Raw genomic sequence first — 17,561 nt, forward strand, 5'->3', positions numbered from 1 at the left:
CCGCGGGGCCGGCGCACCCATCCCCCCCCCTCCCGCGGAGGGCAGGAGGGGGAAGTCTTCTCCGCCCACGTGCTCTGGCAGTCGCCACGGTGGCCACTGCGCACTCGGGAGGGGCGGCGGCTGGGGGGTCCGGTACCCCAAGGCTCCCTCTCGGATCGCTAGAGAAGGCTTTCTCACCTAGGGCGCGCCATCCCTCACCCGAGCGTCTCTCCTTCAGGCCCACGGAGGCGCTCCACGAGCCGCCAAAGCCCTCAGCAGGGCGGGAGGGGTCTGCGGTACAGCTAAGCCGACGACCCACACGGGAGGCGTGTGCACGGCCAGGGCCGGAGCGGAGCCCGCGCCCCGCCCCCCACAAGGCCCCTCATCCGTCAGCCTCCACGACGAGGGGGAACAGGGACGGACGCCCGACCCCCTCTCTTACCGTCTCGACCCCCCCCAGAGAGAGCCAACTCACGGGACACACTCGCCACAGCGGCGGGGACCCGAGGAGGACACCGGGTTAAGGGAAACGACGCCACCGCTCGGCCTCAGGCACCTGACGGACAACCTGGAGCACTCCAGGGGCACCACCGAGGAGCAACGCGAGGCACGCTCACACACCCACGCGGGGCACGCGAGCGCGGCAGCGGCACAGCCCTCCCCCCTGCAGGGGAGGCGAAGCGAGAGCATCTGCTGTGTCAAGACCAACGGGCCCCCGCCGGCTGACACCCCGAGGCGGGGGGGCGGACAGCAGGCCGTAGGTCAGGGCCAGAGACCGCACCCAGCCCCTGCCTTCCTCACCCTCCCCGACGGGCAGGCAAGGGGGGAAAGACGGGCGAGGGGTGCCGCGGACAGACCGAGAAGAGCGGGCACGTCCACCCGGAACGCCCGTCCCTCGTCCGGCACGGCTTAGGCTCGGCCCGGGAGAGCACGACCACACCACATCGATCACAGTGTGAACCAAGGTGGAGCGGGGGGGGGCAGGCGCGATGAGGACCGTCACTCAGAGGGGCCCGCTTTCAGCCTCACCGGCCGCCTCCCCTCCCCCACCTCGCCTCAGGCGAGAGCAGTCGCCAACGACCCCCAGGAGGGGAACGCCTGACACGCGGCACGGAACCTACGGGGTGGATGTCGTCCCAGCCACCACCGGGTGCCCGCAGCGGGGAAGCGCACAGGGTAGAAGACCCAATGCCACCTCGCCCCGCCGCCCTCGGGTCGCCCGGAGACCGGAGGTGGCACCACCCCGTTGGGTCAGCCAGGCACGCCACCTAGGAGCCGGCGCACAGGCCCAGGCGGGCGGCTCCAGCGGCAAGGGCCGAATCGGGCGCCAGCCGGCGGTCCGAAGGGCCCAGAGCCCCGCGTGCATCCAGAGACCCAGAGTCCTCAGTGGCACACCCCAAACAGAGAAGACCGTGTCAGCACTAACCTGGTGGTAAAAAAGTCTCATTAAAGGCGACAAAATGGCAGCAGGCGACAGCGGGGCCCACCTACGACCCGCAGGGAGGGGCCCCGGAACCTTGACCCGGCCACCTGTCCCCAGCACTATCCCATTAAACACCAGACCCGGAGGTTTGTTGTCGTTTTTTTTGTTGTTTTTTTTTTTGGGGGGGGTGGGCGGGTCATCTGGTCGACCGGGGGGTGGGGGTGGGGACGCGTGGCGGCAAAAGTGGGGGCGCGGACGCCCAAGGAGAGAGAGCTGGCCGCGGACGACGCGCTCGGCGCTTCACCCCCCCCCCACACGGGTAGGTCTACCGGCCCGTCCGTGTCTCCGAACGGGGATTTGGCTTCGACGGGCAAAAAAAGAAAAGAAGAAAGAACCGTCGGCGAGGCGCCCCCAACGACACGAGCGGGCCCGGACCAGGGACCGCGCCCGGGTCCCAGACCGTCCTCGACGCGGCACCCAGGACGGCTCGAGCCGGTCCCCACCTCCTGACCGGGATTCAGGGAGTTGGGGCGGGGTGAGAAAAAGTCGCGTCCGACGACCGAGACCCACGAGGGCACGCCGAAGGGTCGAGCGCGCCCTCCCCGGCCACCCGCGGAAGCAGGGTCCGGTCCATCCACGTCTGCGGACCGCTCGGGACTTTGACAAAGGCAAAGCATGTGTGCCGGGAGACGCCTCGGGCGACCGGGCCCCACGGCGGTTGGGTGGGGGTGGGGGTGGAGGGGGTGGACCGCACACGCGCCCGCGCCGGCCGGCCGGCCTCTCCGAGTCACCCCTCACGACTCCGGCGGGCGGGTCCCCACCTCCGGAGCGGGGCCGAGGGCGAAGCGAACGCTCCTGAAGGCGAAGCGAACGCTCCTGAGGGCGGCCCAGGAGGAGGCCGGACCGCCGAGTCCTAGTGCAGGCGCCCCGGGCAGGGAAGACCCCTCTCCCTCCCTGCCCACCGCGGCGGCCCGGCCCAGGCAGGGTCCGGCCGGCCCGTCTCCGCGGCCGGAAGGGCACGGGGAGATAGATGCTGGTCGACCCAGTCAGGCCGCCCCAGAGCCCGGATCCGCAGCGCCGCGACAGGTCACCCTCCTCAGAAACCTAGAGAACCAATCTCCGGCGACATCAGGACGTCCCTAGGCCTCGGCGCCACGGGGACTGTCGCCGCCAGCGTAGCCGGCCTCTGACAGCTCTGCCTCGGGCCCGGTGGCTGAGTCACAATCCTCCTGAAGGCCGCGCCGAAGCTCCGGAGGGGAGGGACAATATAAAAGCGGTCGCCAGGTGGCTCCCGACAACCGGCTCGCACGTCCCGAGGACGGGTCGCTGTCGCCGGCCGCCGAGGACGCCACAGCGCCGGCCGCCCAAACGCCCGAGCTCGGCCCCAAAATCTCAGCCGCCGAGCAACGCGATGCGACGCGACCCCGGCCCCAAAATCTCAGCCGCCGAGCAACACGATGATGCGACGCAACCCCGGCCGCAAAAGAAGGGAGAGGAGCTGGGAAATATCTCCTCAGGAGGCTGCCCCGAAGGAGACGCGCTCCCCCAAGCGATTCCAGGGTGGTGGGGGGACATTCCACGGAGACGCCGGCGGCGGGGTCGGCGGAGAGAGGGGCACCAGTGACATCCCGGGCTCCCCCGGCCCCCCTCCCCCGAAAGAGGGAGGGAGGGAGGGAGGGAGGGACCGAACCGACCGGCAAAGCGAAACCAGGCAAGCGCTGCTCAGAGAACAAAGCAAGACGTTAGAGAGCAGACACAGACACAGACACGCAAGCCCAGGAGCAAGAAAGGAAAGGGAGGAGACACTCACTCGGACCCCCAACAAGAGAAAAACAAAACTCAACCTGGGTCGAGACCGTGACAAAGTCCAAAGACGACAAACACAAGCTTGCGCGGGTGGGTGGGGAAAGTGCACTTGAGGTCAGGAGAACATGGATTTCAAAATAGCTGGCCACAAACACCGGAAAGGCGGGTCTAGGGTGCCAGGGCTGCGGGGGCCGGGGGGGGGGGGCGTGGTGGTGAGGAGGACCGAGTCCATAGGGATCCACTAAATAAACCCCGGGTTCCATGACAACAGCCAATTAAATGAATAAATAACTTTCGGAAGTCGAACAGAAACGAAATGAAACAAAACCATCAGGCAGGCAGGAAAGTCAAGTCGTAGAACTGCTCTGGCAGCTTAAAAGTCAGAGAGAGCGCGAGAGCGAGAGCGAGAGCGAGAGACAGACAGAGAGAGAGAGAGAGAGAGAGCATGCATACACATGTGCATACACGCGTGTACATATGTATACGCACGCATATCCGCGTCTATATATGCGTGCACACATGCGTATAAACAAATACGTACGAAGGGCATGCTCACGTACACGCATGCGTCTGTGTGTGCACGTGTGTGCCTAGGCGTTTATAGTGGGCGTGCATGCTTGCGTGTATATCCGTATACACAGGCATATATACACATACGTATACGGATAGACACAGGCATGAATACACACGCTCGTATGTGGGTGGACTCAGAGATATCAGCTCTCATCACCTGGCCCCTCACACATAGAGAGAAACCACATCGCCAGGGAAAAGAGTCCTGGGATCCTTCGGAACCCTCCACCAAAGATTCCCCATTCGACCCAACCCAGCAACTCCACGGAGTGCCCACAGAGGGGACAAAGAAGATAGGGACGTGTGTACGTGTGGGATCGACACCTGTACCTAGGTAGACATCCGTACACACGTGATGATCGAACTCTCTGTCTGCGTGCCTACGCCTGTATCTATTCATGTGCGCGCACAGTGCGCACGCGCAGGCAGACACCCCCCACCCCCACCCCCACCCCCACCCCCACCCCCACCCCAGCCCCACACAGGAATGGGACTCAACCACCAGAGGGGAATGAAATCTCACAGTCTGCAGGAACTTGGAGAGACCTTCAGAGGCTATGATGCTAAATGAAATACCTCAGATCGGTCGTTTCCATGCAGAATCTCCCAAACGATACATACACCGTGGACAGAACAGGACAAAACAGAAGCAGGCTCGCAGAGACCACAAAGGAACAACACGGGTGGTGGCCAGAGGAGGGAGGTGGGTGGGGGCGGGGGGGACGGCGGCAGGAGTGGGGTGGGGGAGAGAATGAGTGAGTGCCACTGGTGAGGGAGACAGACGAAGCGGCGCAACCTTCCACTTAGGAGACGAATGAGTCACGGGCACGTCATGACACCAAAGGTCATTTGCCGGGACACCCAGCGGTGACGGGCCGTCACGAACTAGAGGTATCCTGGGGATCGCCGTGTCATGCACCACACTAAACAATCGCCTGGACAGCTGAACATTCATGGGGGAACAAAAAATAAACATGAAGAAAAAAAAAAAAAAAGAGGGGAAAGAAAGAAGGCAGGCATGCAGGTCAAAGAAAACGTTGTCAGTCAGTTAGACGTCAATTTGAGACGAGTGGGACTTGGCTTGGGGGCGGGGGGGCGGAGAGGGGGGAGAGAAACTAGGGTGAGAACGAGGAGAAAGAAAAGGACCGATTGCCTTGAGGGGGAGGGGGAGATAAAAGATCCAAAGAGTGGACAGGACGGCCCGGTGAGTGCCATAGGGAAAGGAAATGAAGCCAAGGAACACACTCCCAACGGCGGTTTTGTTCAGTCCAAGATCAAGATGTGGAGGGCACGGTGTCCTCCAGCACACAGCGACACACAGGCCTCACTTGGCGGGGGAGATCAGGATAACCCTGAAACCTGAAGCTGGCCAAAGAAGCCGTCACGTTCATGTTCATCCACGACTGAAAAGTGCCATGGTCCCGCGACATTCAAAAATCCTATCAAACCGTGGACAGACTCTCTCACTCACTCGCCGTGAAAAATGTAGAGAACAGAAAAGGAACGAAACGATGGTGGATGGACGGACGGACGGACGGATGGATTTCCATGATAGTCTGATTACGGAAAACCTTGACAGAAAAGCATCCGATTCCCTTTTGTAGAGAATCTGTCTTGCCTTCTCGGCCTGGTGTCTTTCCTACGTCTGGATGGTTCCCACCCCCACGCCCACTCCCACTCCCACTCCCACTCCCACTCCCAGCTTTAAGATCAGCCTCCAAAACGAAGCCCTTTGTGCTCTCAAGGTCCCGCCCGCCGGAACTCTTTCTTCGGAGCGCCCTTCCGAAGGGGAACATTTTCCCCCACGTCAGCGCCCTGAGACAGCGTCGGCCTTTCCCCACCCCCACCCCCCACCACACACCCTCCCCCCCACACCCCACCACCACCACCACCACCACCACCACCACCCCACCCCAACCCCCCAACCCCCACCCCCACCCCCCCACCCCCCGCCTCCCTCTCTCCCTCCTGCTCCTCTTCCTCCTCCTCTGAACTCTGGAGCGCTCCTCGCACTGGCCTCTCACCACCCCACAAGGTGGCGGTGTCGGCCCAGGTGTGCTCAGGTGTCTCCTCACCGCATCCGAGTGGACTTCCGCTGTTTCTCAGCTGCGTCGTTCTAGGACCCTTTTTTCCTGGGCTTTTCCACGGGTGGGGGAGACCGGGATGGGCCGGGGCCAGGCGGGGTTGGGGAGCAGCGTGCACGTGGGGGGATGGGTGGGGGCAGAGAGGAGGAGGAGGAGGAGGAACACAACTCCCCAGAGCCAGTGTGTGCCTGTGGCCTGTAAAACAGATCAGGCACCAGGCTGGCTCCGAAGAGGGGATCGATCGGTCACGAGACCGGGCACGTTCGTTCTCTTTGCAGAGGCCCTGAAGATCAAACAGGCCGTGGCAAGGTCTGGGCTTCCCGCAGTTAGAACTGTTCACCCACTGTGGACAAAGGCGTCTGAAACACCGGGGGGTTAGGCTCTCGGTGCGATGTCCACAGGCCGTCGCCATCGACATGTGCACACACTGGAGCCGCCGTGCAGAGGGAGATCTCATCCGGCTCCGTGTGTTCTTCCAGTGAGACGTAGGCCGGGATCTCAGGAAGAACAGAAATCCAGAGAGTTGAGTGAATCTGACCGTCACGCTTTCAGAATCCAAGTGAACCAGAAAGGAGGTGCACTCACGTGTGGGTTCGTCTGTCCATAGGATGAAGCCCCTCTTTGAGCAGATGAGGGTTCCGGGGGCAAAATGGAGCAGAGAGGACAGAGAGTCCCCTTCGGTCCCTTGCTCCTCCCGTGCGCTCCCAACGGTCCTAGGAACATCCTGCCCCAGAGGAGCGTGCTGGCCACCGCCCACCCACGCGGACGGAGACGGCAGTGCCAGTCCGTGTCAGTCCTCCTCGCCCAGAGTCCCCCGTCTGCCCTCGCCTTCACGCCTGGCACGGTCCGTTCTGTAGGTTTGTCTCGAACCTGCCCGGAGCCCAGGGGCATCTTTCCGGATCAGGGATCGATCGAAAACACCCTGTCCCTTGCCTCATCGGCAGGTCGATTCTTAACCACCGGACCACCAGGCAGGGAAGCCCCTTCACGGCCTTCTAAAATCATCTACCCTGCAACATTCAATATCGTCCTCCAAATCATGGGACCGTCACGACTGAAATGAAGTGAAATATGTGAGTTAAAGAAAGTCTTCAGTGCTTCTTGCTTTAGAACCACAAAGGCCTCTCTCTCTCTCTCTCTCTCTCTCTCTCACACACACCCACACACACCCACACACACACACACAGACACGAACAGAGGTGGGCTGATAGTCCAAAAGAAACCAAAGTCCAAACTTTGTGTGTATCCACCCCTGACCTACGTGGTGAGCAGTCGCCAAAGACAACGAATTCCTACAGCCAGACGTTTGCAACCACGAGCCCTGTCCCTCCATCTCCTGGCCTTTCAGAATGCCACGTGGAACCCCTTTCGAGAAGTGTGGGGCTTGGAGGAATGCACCCCTGAATTCTCCTCACTCGGCCCTGCAAGAAAACGTTCTGTGCCTGCCCCGCACGCCGGACCTTTCGGTGGATCGGACCTCCCGGGGTGCCCCCGCACCCGGCACCCTGAGACATCCCGAGAGATCCTATGGAGAAACATCTCCGGCCACTCGCGTGGCATCTGCGTCGCTGGCAAGTGACCCTTCAAACGCTCCTTCACCATCTGGGTCACCTCATAGGATGGGTGAGTGCCTCTGGCTCAGCACTCCCTCGACGTGGCTGTGGGGTTCGGGTTTGGTTCCGTTCTGGGTTAGCTTTCTGACCCACCCACGTGATCTCTCCGGACAGGGCACCCGATCGAAGCTAAACTAAATCGAGTCTTATGAATCCCATGCTTGCATCCAGTGGGGATATCGACGATCTCGACGTGGATCCACATCACTGGCCCTTCGGTGTTCGTGAACGTGGATGACAGCCCAGGCAGTGTGGAAAGATACAGGAAGGATGCCTCCATTCTTGGGGGAGGGAAGGGACGGAGCGTCCCTTCCCTAAACGCTCTCCCCCCCACACGGGCACGGTGGGTGCTTGCTCCTTATCCCACCTGCCAGGGATGTCATGGCGTGCACGCTTGACAAGACCGGGATTTGGCATGGAGCGGCAAGCGGGAAGAGCAGTCCTCGGAGCGTGGATTTAGATCGAGGACTATGCGCCCTTAGAACTCGGTGCACCGAGAGACCCTAAAAAGGTCAAGAGGGGATTCCGGGACCGGGGCAGGATCGTGAAGGCGTGTCCACCGCCCCGCGTCTGAACCGTGACGCTGGTTCACCTCTGTGAACGCGCTTGTGTTCTAGTCTCCCATCTTGACAGACACAGATCTCTATACCTGTCTAGGTCCCGTGATGGTTCCTGGATCACTGTCAGCGAAAACGTCCCCACGGATTTCACGGTGACACAGATTCGGGCAGGCCATGCTCATGTCAGCCGTGCAGTCAGGTGTAGAACCTAATATAGAACTTCATGCTCCTGCAATGCATTTTTGCTTCTGTACTTTGCTTGCCGCTTGCTGCTTGTAGAACCAAAGTTAAGGTCGTTTTAAATAAAGATCCCTAGAATTGTTTGCTGAGTAAGGATGAGAGAGGATTCCTAGGAAGACAGCAACCTAAAGAACAAGTGGATCTTAAACACCAGAATGTGGGCAGTTGTGACACAGAGATCAGGCAAATAGGTCAAAGGGCCAGGGTGGGCTGATCTCGGTAAACCACCAGGAGGTGAGATATACAGCTGTGTGTAGAGTGTGGAAAATTTCTGTGTGTAAAAAGATTACTATGTGTGGATGTTTTTAAACTAATATGGTTTGAAAGTGCTATCTAAACCCTCGGCTCCGAGTGCTCGGGGTCCTTGTTGAAACCCGCTGCGTCGGGCAGACACTTGGACCCCAGCTAGCTGGAAATAAACGTCGTCGCTGTGTGTCTTGCATTATCGTGAGTGTCCTCTGTCCCTTGGAGGGAAGGGCGACTCCGGACCCTCACATTTGGGGGCTCTTCCGGGATCTCAAGACCCCTCCTCAAAGAGACAGACAACCTCCGATACCGAGGTTTACACAAAAGCCGCGGCAGGAGGTTTGGCCACCTCCTAGAGGGGAGGACTGAAACAGGCCTCTGCCCGGTCCCAATTGAGAATTCTCGTGGAAGGGAAGGAGCGGGTTACGACCCCGGAGGCTCCATTACTGGAAGTTGTGGGAGACGTCCCCAACGAAGGGGTGCCTGAACGACGTCCACAGTGGACGCCGTTTGGAACCCTAGGTAAGGGTTCTGAGTGCTGTGTGAATGAGAGGGCGCCTGTGAACGTGGTGTGGCGGACCGGCTGGTGGGTGTTGAAAAGCTCGGTTCGAATTTGTGTGTTCGCTGGCATTGTACCCCTTGTCTTTTTCTGGCTTCTTTTTGTAACAATAATGGGACAGGCTCAGGTAACGCCTGAGACCCGGCTCCTGAACCACTTCCCTGAAATCCGCGCCATGGCTTGCAATTGTGGCGGCGTGGAAGTTGAAAAAAAAAAAAAAAAAGGTAAAGCGCTTACAAATCAAATAATTCTAAATTAAATAATAAATTCCAGGTTCATGTAAACTGGAAAATATTCAGTATTAAATACCTGATATTAATGTTTGTTGATCTAATATAGACATGTCTAAGAGTCATCAACATTAAGCATATTCTCATTGTACCTAGGTTTAAGTTAAATGTTGTTATATTGTTATATCTGTCACAAGTTTGTCGACAAAGAAATTACCTTGAGTGGGAAAAAAAAAAAAAAAAAAGAAAGAAAAAACCTTCTAAAAAATGTAAACGAGACATGAGCATTTAGATAAGCTCCATTAAAAATAATTATTCTTTAGGAATATCTGTCTAAAATAGTCTCTCCAGATTGGCATAACTTGAATTTCTAAGGGTTGTGCTAAGTGTTGGAAGTCTACTAAATAATTAGGTCATTTCCAAATAAAATAAGATTTTGAAACATTCACTACTGAATACTAGCTTACAGAAAAACTAAAGATTTTAGACTACTAATAAATAATGTTTGATGCCATCCTGAGATGTTCGCTGAAATGTTTTTAAATTATCACTGGTATTTATGTTCACCAATCTATAGAATGCTAATATAAAGGTCAATTCTTGGTTGCTTTAAAAAAAATAATAATAAGATGTGTGTTCAATAAAAAGGTATGAAAAATGAAGTTACAGTTTATAGAAGAAGAAAAAAAAAAAAAAAAGGTGGTGAAAAGTGGACCCCAAGGAAAGAGTTTTGTGTATAAGCAAACGTTTTCTTGAGGTGTTAAACTGCATTTGACAATAGATTTAAGTTTATTTGCCTCTTAAATGATCTGTTCTATATTTGCCTCTGAAATCCTATATTGTTACTATGGCTGGAGTAAATAGGTATTGTTTCACAGTGACCTATAGTCCCATCTGACTAAGAGCTCTAAACCTCTCCGATATTTGTTGACAAAACTTCCTAAATCATTCTGATGAAGCACTTTTGGCTTCTAGCAGACTTTGGGATGCTTCAGAGGGCCCCTGAAACATCCCAAAGGGAGATATTGCACTAATTGGGCCCAACTTCCAAGTTAAATTACATGGGAAGTATTGTCAAGTGAATAATAAGTCTCGGGTATATGGTATGGTAAATGTTACTAATACAGGTATCCTGAAAACAATTTATATATAAATTCTGATATATTCAGGTAAAACGTTGCCATAATTCTGATTACTGTCTTAAAGGGTGGTCACAGCACTAACCAAGTTTCTTGTGAAAACGCTTCCTCTTCCAGAAGATTTATAAAAAGGACTTTTAGATAAACACACGTTTCTGAACTGGGTAAGAAATTAAAAGATTCTAGTGGGAAACCTGATGACTGTACAAAGGTTCACAAAAGGACCGAATGAACTGGCAAATATGCTTATAACTTTTATGGTTTCTGAAAAATTACTGGTTTGAATCTGTTGTTTTCCAGATCTTAGGAAACCTTCCCCTCAAACTAATTATGAGTGAAGAGTAAATTGGTAAAATGATATTTAATAAACAAATTGAAGCATTTAACATTTTTATCTGACCCCTTCAGAGGCTGGAGACTCTCAGGCTTCCAGTAACTTTATCAGATAAATTAAAAAGGTTATCTCACTAACAGGTACAGAAATCTCAGTTTTGGAGATCTTAAAAAAGGGAGGAATTCACTTAGATCTGTTAGGCGAAATCTGTGATAAGCCTTTGGGATGACATTCCTAGTCACGAAAGGTTTTATTTAAAGTTAAGTTTGGTTTCAGCAAAGCAAAAAAAAAAAAAAAGAAGAAGAAGAAGTCTATGGTTATATAAATAATCAGGTCAAGTTTATTGAGAACAGATCTATTCTGTAGACAAGTCTTAATTTGATTATATTTGATAAAAATGAGAGTAATTTTGGGGCGGGGAGGGGGGGGGAGATGTTTCAATGAATGTTGAGAATCCCAGTCTGTATCTACTAAGACTCATTTTCTGACTGGATCTTTGCTGTTATGTGGTATTAATATGGGGTTTAGTTGAGTTCTTGAAGAGCACCCTAGGTTTGTTTCTGAAGCTTGTCTCAGTGATCTATCTCTGGATGAAGATCAGATGCCTCATGACCTGCAACCAGGACTGAAAAAGACATAATTTAAGGCACCGTCTCCAACCTGGATGGCAAGACTTTTTTACACTACACCAGGAGGAGAAGACGACGACATCAGAGGTAGACAGCTTGCCCAAGATGCTGGACCTGATTCGTATGATCATTTATAACGTTTTCTTGACTTCTTAGACCTCTGCCTATAAATCAAATGCTTTTCTACCATAGGCCTGATCCTATGCTAGTTTTAGAAATTAATGCAATTGTCGGGTTTGTAGACATGTAAAAGCTCATTCTGCTTATACAAAAACTGTTAGACTTGTGCCATCCTACTGTCCTTAAACCATGGCAACAGTCTGCTTTTAAACTGGAAAATTAAAAACAATAGATGGAAATCAGAGTCAGGGCTATGAGACATCCAAGATGGCTGCTTGGCTTTTCCCAGCTCCCTGACAAACCTCATTTTTATTGGGTTAAGGCCTTCCTGGCTACAGGGTTAATGCCTCCATAACGGAAAATCGCGGAATATTAAGTTTTGTAAAATTGTTAAATTAAGGTTCTAGGTTTGTTAATTAAGGTCTAGACTACAGTTCCTTGTTACGTGATACCGCTCAAAGATTTAATTAAGTTTTTAAAAAAAGAAGAAGAAGAAGAAGACACTCTAGGTTACTTTCTAAGGCTTATCTCAGGAACCAATCTTCAGATAAAGGTCAGATGCTCCATAATGTACAACCAGGAGATTCACACCAGGCTATAGTCATTTAACAAATGAAGTCAGGTGACTTGGGGTATAGCAGGCTTTATCTAATAAAAGTTCTTGGCTTATAATTCTTATCTTACTAATAACTGCTAGCTATGGCTATATTATTCTCTGTGTCACTTGTTTCACTGAGCCTGTGATATAATGCTGATATGCAGTTCCATACGAGATCAATAATTGTAATAATGTGACTCTGGGTATGAGAAAAAGCAACAAGAGGGAATATGTTCCTGGACCAGAAAGCTAGTAAGACAGTGGCCCAGAGACTTTTGCTACTTGCAAGGCCTGGTCCAGTTTTGGCACACTGAGTGGCCCATCGCTTCCCTAGACCTGGGAATGAGCCTTCCCAGGACCGCGGGACACAATGGCGATGAAATAGTGTCACATGGTCAGATATGTGGCTATGAAGAGACCCTGCTGACTGGAAGTTGGTACTTGCCAGCTGCCTCTACAAAGATTACATCATGACCATTGCAAGCTGCTGACCTTCAACACCCCCTGAAAGAAATTCAGGGTGAAACTCAGGAATGAGGCACTCTGTGCTCTTAAAAAAAAAAAAAAAACAAAACTGGCAGAACAGGCCTTCGGATAGTCAGATCTTTTCAGAAATGGTTTTACGAATTCCAATTCTTGCATCTTCTCATACCTAGAAAAACACTGACGTCATTAACGGTGACATCTGCTTTGGCTATTAAATTTTTTTTTTTTTTTTTACAATTAAAAGCCAAAATAGAGTAGCTATGGTTCAGACATCCTGGGAAATAACTATTTCGCAGATATCCTGAAAAATGATATTATGGGTGAAATTTCAGATTAGACGCTGTACTGCTAAACACTTGAGTTTTCTGAGTCGTGTCAGGCTTAGATGCAACCATTACTCAAAACAATGTCTGCTGGAAGCTAGTAACTGCAACCTTATTTTTTTTATATATAAAACTAGGCAACTGGCTAGCTGGCTACAAGTCTCCCTGAAGCGCCAGGTCCAGACTGGGTTTCAGCCCTATTCTTCTAAAAAAGAAAGAAAACAGTCTCAGAAGTGGTTTGCATCTTGGTTTAACTCTTCCCCTTGGTATGCTACTCTGATATCTACCCTGATGGGACCTTTAATCATCCTGCTTCTGCTCCTCACTTTTGGACCTTGCGTATTAAATCGATTGGTAGCTTTTGTAAAAAAAAAAAAACAACAACAACAACAAAAACAAAAAAACACCGCTTTGATACCATCCAATTAATGGTCTTAAGGTCCCAATACTCGGCACTTAAAACAGGGGACTCACCTTCCCATATGGTAGACCAGATAGAACTAAATATAGACCCATGATTGGGTCTTCTCAGGGACTTGAGAAGGGGGTAATGTAGAACCTGATATAGAACTTCATGCTCCTGCAATGCATTTTTTGCTTCTGTACTTTGCTTGCCGCTTGCTGCTTGTAGAACCAAAGTTAAGGTCGTTTTAAATAAAGATCCCTAGGATTGTTTGCTGAGTAAGGATGAGAGAGGATTCCTAGGAAGACAGCAACCTAAAGAACAAGTGAATCTTAAACACCAGAATGTGGGCAGTTGTGACACAGAGATCAGGCAAATAGGTCAAAGGGCCAGGGTGGGCTGATCTCGGTAAACCACCAGGAGGTGAGATATACAGCTGTGTGTAGAGTATGGAAAATTTCTGTGTGTAAAAAGATTACTATGTGTGGATGTTTTTAAACTAATATGGTTTGAAAATGCTATCTAAACCCTCGGCTCCGAGTGCTCGGGGTCCTTGTTGAAACCCGCTGCGTCGGGCAGACACTTGGACCCCAGCTAGCTGGAAATAAACGTCGCTGTGTGTCTTGCATTATCGTGAGTGTCCTCTGTTCCTTGGAGGGAAGGGCGACTCCGGACCCTAACACAGGTAGACTACATCCGTATCTGTATGTGTATATATCTATGAGGATACTGACTTCGTACAATATGTTTATTGATGTCATTCGTGAAAAAGAATTCCTAACAATGCTGCATTCCTAACTCATGCATCAAGTGGGGATACCAACGACCACTACGTGGATCCATAAAAATGGCCATTTTGTGTTCAGGAGGATCATTTTGTGTTTTCTGTCCATTTGCTATTTGCTGTCCATTATTTCCCATGCCTTTCAGGCATGGCTGATGGAGACGGACACCAAGCATCAGGGCAGCAATCTGGTGTCTCGGCCTAGAGCGGTTTCACAAGTGACGTCTCAGAACCGGGGCTGAGACAGCCATCCCTCTCCCCGGGCGGGCCCCCCTCGGTGGCCGGGGTTGGGGGTGGGGGCGGCGTGGGTGTGTGTGTGGTGGGGGGGGGCGGTGTGTGTGTGTGTGTGTGTGTGTGTGTGTGTGTGTGTGTGGAGCTGGGGCTAGGGGTTGGGGGCGCGCGAGGCGAGGGGACCCTCCCGGTCCCCCTGAGAAGTGAAAGCAGGTTCTGTCCCGCTGAGAACTTCCTGACTTCAGGCGTGTGAGACGAGCAGGTTTCTCTCCAACCCACGGCCATGCATCGTTTTCGCCCCATTCCCCAAAACAGACAAAAACGTATTTGTTTATCTTGGGGCTTGTTTTCTGGCCGAGGCCAAAGACCTCTTCAAGCGTGTCCAAAGGATCTGACAGGATGGGAGGGTGCAGGTCAATCCATGTGTCAAGAGATCCAGAGAATCTGTCAACAGTTGTGACTCGGGCCTTTTCCAGAAACAGGCCAATTTGGATGATTCCCTGGACAGGAGTCACCCCAGAAGTTTTCTTGAAGGGATCGAGTTGCAGGAGTCGGGGGCGTGGCCCCGCCACCGCCAGAGGGCCTCCTCAGCCCGGCAGGCCGGCCTGCAGGCAGGCAGGCAGGCAGGCAGGCAGGCAGGCAGGCAGGGGCTATTGTCTGTGGGCCCCTCCCCTCTGCAGGGCCTCTTCGGATAGCTTCATTCAAATGCAGAAAGCTTTCCAGTCAAGTCAGAGCCTTCGACTTTGCCTCGAGCTTCTCTGAATTGAATGGTGATCCGCCCCACCCACCCCCCATCCCCCATCCCCCCCACATCTCCATTTCTCCACCTTGAGGCTGCCCCCTTCGGCACCGCGCGGAGGAAGGGGGCTGGGGGGTGGGGAGGGAGGCTGAGGGACAAAGTCGCCTTGTGTCAGGCCAACGGAGTCGCCTCCTTTTTGGAACCCGGGAAACCCCGCTCATGCCTTTGAGGATCACGGGCGTGCGTCGAAGCGGCCATCATCACTTGACATCTTTCCCCTCCGTGGGAGGAGGTTTTCATTTCTGCCTGCCTTCAGAGAGACAGAAAAGGAAGGAGGGGCAGAGCGTTCCTCTGGCGCTGGCCGGTTCTTAAAGTCACTTGAATCCAAAACACTCCATAGGGCACGGAGGTTCACGTGGGGTGGGGTCGGGACGGCGGCCTACTCCGGACCCCAGCAGTTAGTTCCCTCCTCTGACACTTGCCTGGAACCCATGAAACGCTGAGCTGGTGACTGTGTACGTGAGAGACGGCGCGTGTGCGTGTGCGTGTGCGTGTGCATGTGTGTGTGTGTGTGTGTGTGCATGGACGTGAAAGAAAAAGAAGAAAAAGGAAAGTAAGGGGGGGACCCACCCAGAAGGAAAGAAGGAAGGGACGAGGGAAGGAGGGAGGGAGGGAGGGACCAAATAGTTAGTACGGGCCTCCATGGGCCTCCATGTCGTGGAAAGAGTTTCTGAGCACAGATCCTCCGTTCAGTGAAACAGTTATCTGTCCTATCTCCTCTCAGGAGGCTGTGATGTCGAGGGACGGGTTCGGGAAAGCAGGCCTGGGGTGCAAGCAATCGGGTATTTACTTTTTCCTCAGAGGCACTTGGAGGGGAACCAAGGAAACACACAGGTTCACCATCCCTGGAGCGGATTCGAAACCAGTCGGTGGAGGGGGAGTCAGTCCAGGCGATTTCTAGACGTCAGGGTCGGGTCCTGGAGCGGGTTGCCATGTCCTTCTCCGGCAGACCGTCCCGGCCCGGGGATGGAACCCGGGTCTCCTGCATCGCAGGCAGACTCTTGACAGTGTGAGCCACCAGGGAAGCTCTGTCAGAAATGGTCCCCAAGTTCTCTAGCTTCCATCCGCAGGGCAAGAGAACGTGAGACACGTTCTCCCCCCAGAGAGGGCTGTCCCCAGGGATCGGAGGCAAGTCGGAAAACTTCAGGATCCAGTCCCCCTTTCGGGTGAGGGACCACACGCAAAGGAACAGACACACGTAGTAGCACAGGACTCTCCGATCCCAGAAGCGTGTATCCCCGTTTCCCAGAAACATCCTCTGGGCCCCCAAGGAACGTGTGGAAATCACTATCGCCGCGAGGAGATAAGCCATCCTCCCTGACCCGGAGAAGGCAACGGCAACCCCACTCCAGTGTTCGTGCCCGCAGAATCCCATGGACAGAGGAGCCTGGTGGGCTAGAGTCCACGAGGCCTCAAGAGTCAAGACACAACTTAGCGGCTAAACCCCCATCCAGATGGGTTCGCTGAGAACTAGAGCCACCTGGAAGTTAAGTGGGAGGTCGGACTGGACGGGGGTGCAGAGTTCTGTCTCGGGGAGAAAGGAGCCTTGGACTAACTGGGGCAGGGAGCTGCCAGGGACACCGCTCAGGAAGTTGTTCCCAACAGGAGAAGGATCAAGTTCAGATGTAGGCTTAGAAAAAGAGGGAATGCAGAACCTCATGTAGAACTTAATGCTCCTGCGAGGCACGTTTGCTTCTGTACTTTGCTTGCCGCTGCTTGCTGCTTGTAGAACCAAAGTGACTCCATTTGAGATAAGCTTGTTTCAAGTAAAGATTCCTAGAACTGTTTTTGAGTAAGGCTGTGTAAAGATCCCCAGAATTGTCTGTTGAGTAAGGATGAGTGAGGATGCCTAGGAAGACAGCAACCTGAAAAACAAGTGACTCTTAAACACCAGAATGTGGGCGGTTGTGACACAGAGATCAGGCAAATAGGTCAAAGGGCCAGGGTGGGCTTATCTCATTAAACCACCAGGAGGTGACGCAAGCCAGAGATACACAGCTGTGTGTAGAGTGTGGAAAATTACCGTATGTTAAAGATTACTTTTCATTTCATGGCTGCAATCAGCATCTGCAGTGATTCTGGAGCCCCCCAAAATAAAGTCTGACACTGTTTCTACTGTGTTTCCATCTATTTCCCATGAAGTGATGGGACCAGATGCCACGATCTTTGTTTTCTGAATGTTGAGCTTCAAGCCAAGCGCTTCACTCTCCTCTTTCAGTTTCATCAAGAGGCTTTTGAGTTCCTCTTCGCTTTCTGCCATAAGGGTAGTGTCATCTGCGTATCTGAGGTGATTGACATTTCTCCCAGCAATCTCTCGATTCCAGCTTGTGCTTCTTCCAGCCCAGCGTTCCTCACGACGGACTCTGCATATAAGTTAAATAGGCAAGGTGACAATATACAGC

The 17,561-nt window shown here is 53.1% G+C and overlaps 1 long non-coding RNA gene across 1 annotated transcript in view; it reads right to left on the bottom strand.

The window, feature by feature from the left end:
• The window catches only part of LOC148773819 (uncharacterized), a 44,713-nt gene that overhangs the window by 27 nt on the left and 27,125 nt on the right, over positions 1-17,561 (bottom strand). Inside the window, exon 2 of the long non-coding RNA XR_016036468.1 lies at positions 1-535. This exon is cut by the window's left edge and continues 27 nt beyond it. This is a non-coding gene — a long non-coding RNA (uncharacterized LOC148773819). The remainder of the gene's footprint in view (positions 536-17,561) is intronic.

The sequence above is a fragment of the Moschus berezovskii genome, chromosome 26 (genome assembly GCF_049115385.1).
Source record: "Moschus berezovskii isolate FMDL1 chromosome 26, NW_MosBer_1.0, whole genome shotgun sequence".
In the NCBI taxonomy this organism is placed as follows: domain Eukaryota; kingdom Metazoa; phylum Chordata; class Mammalia; order Artiodactyla; family Moschidae; genus Moschus; species Moschus berezovskii.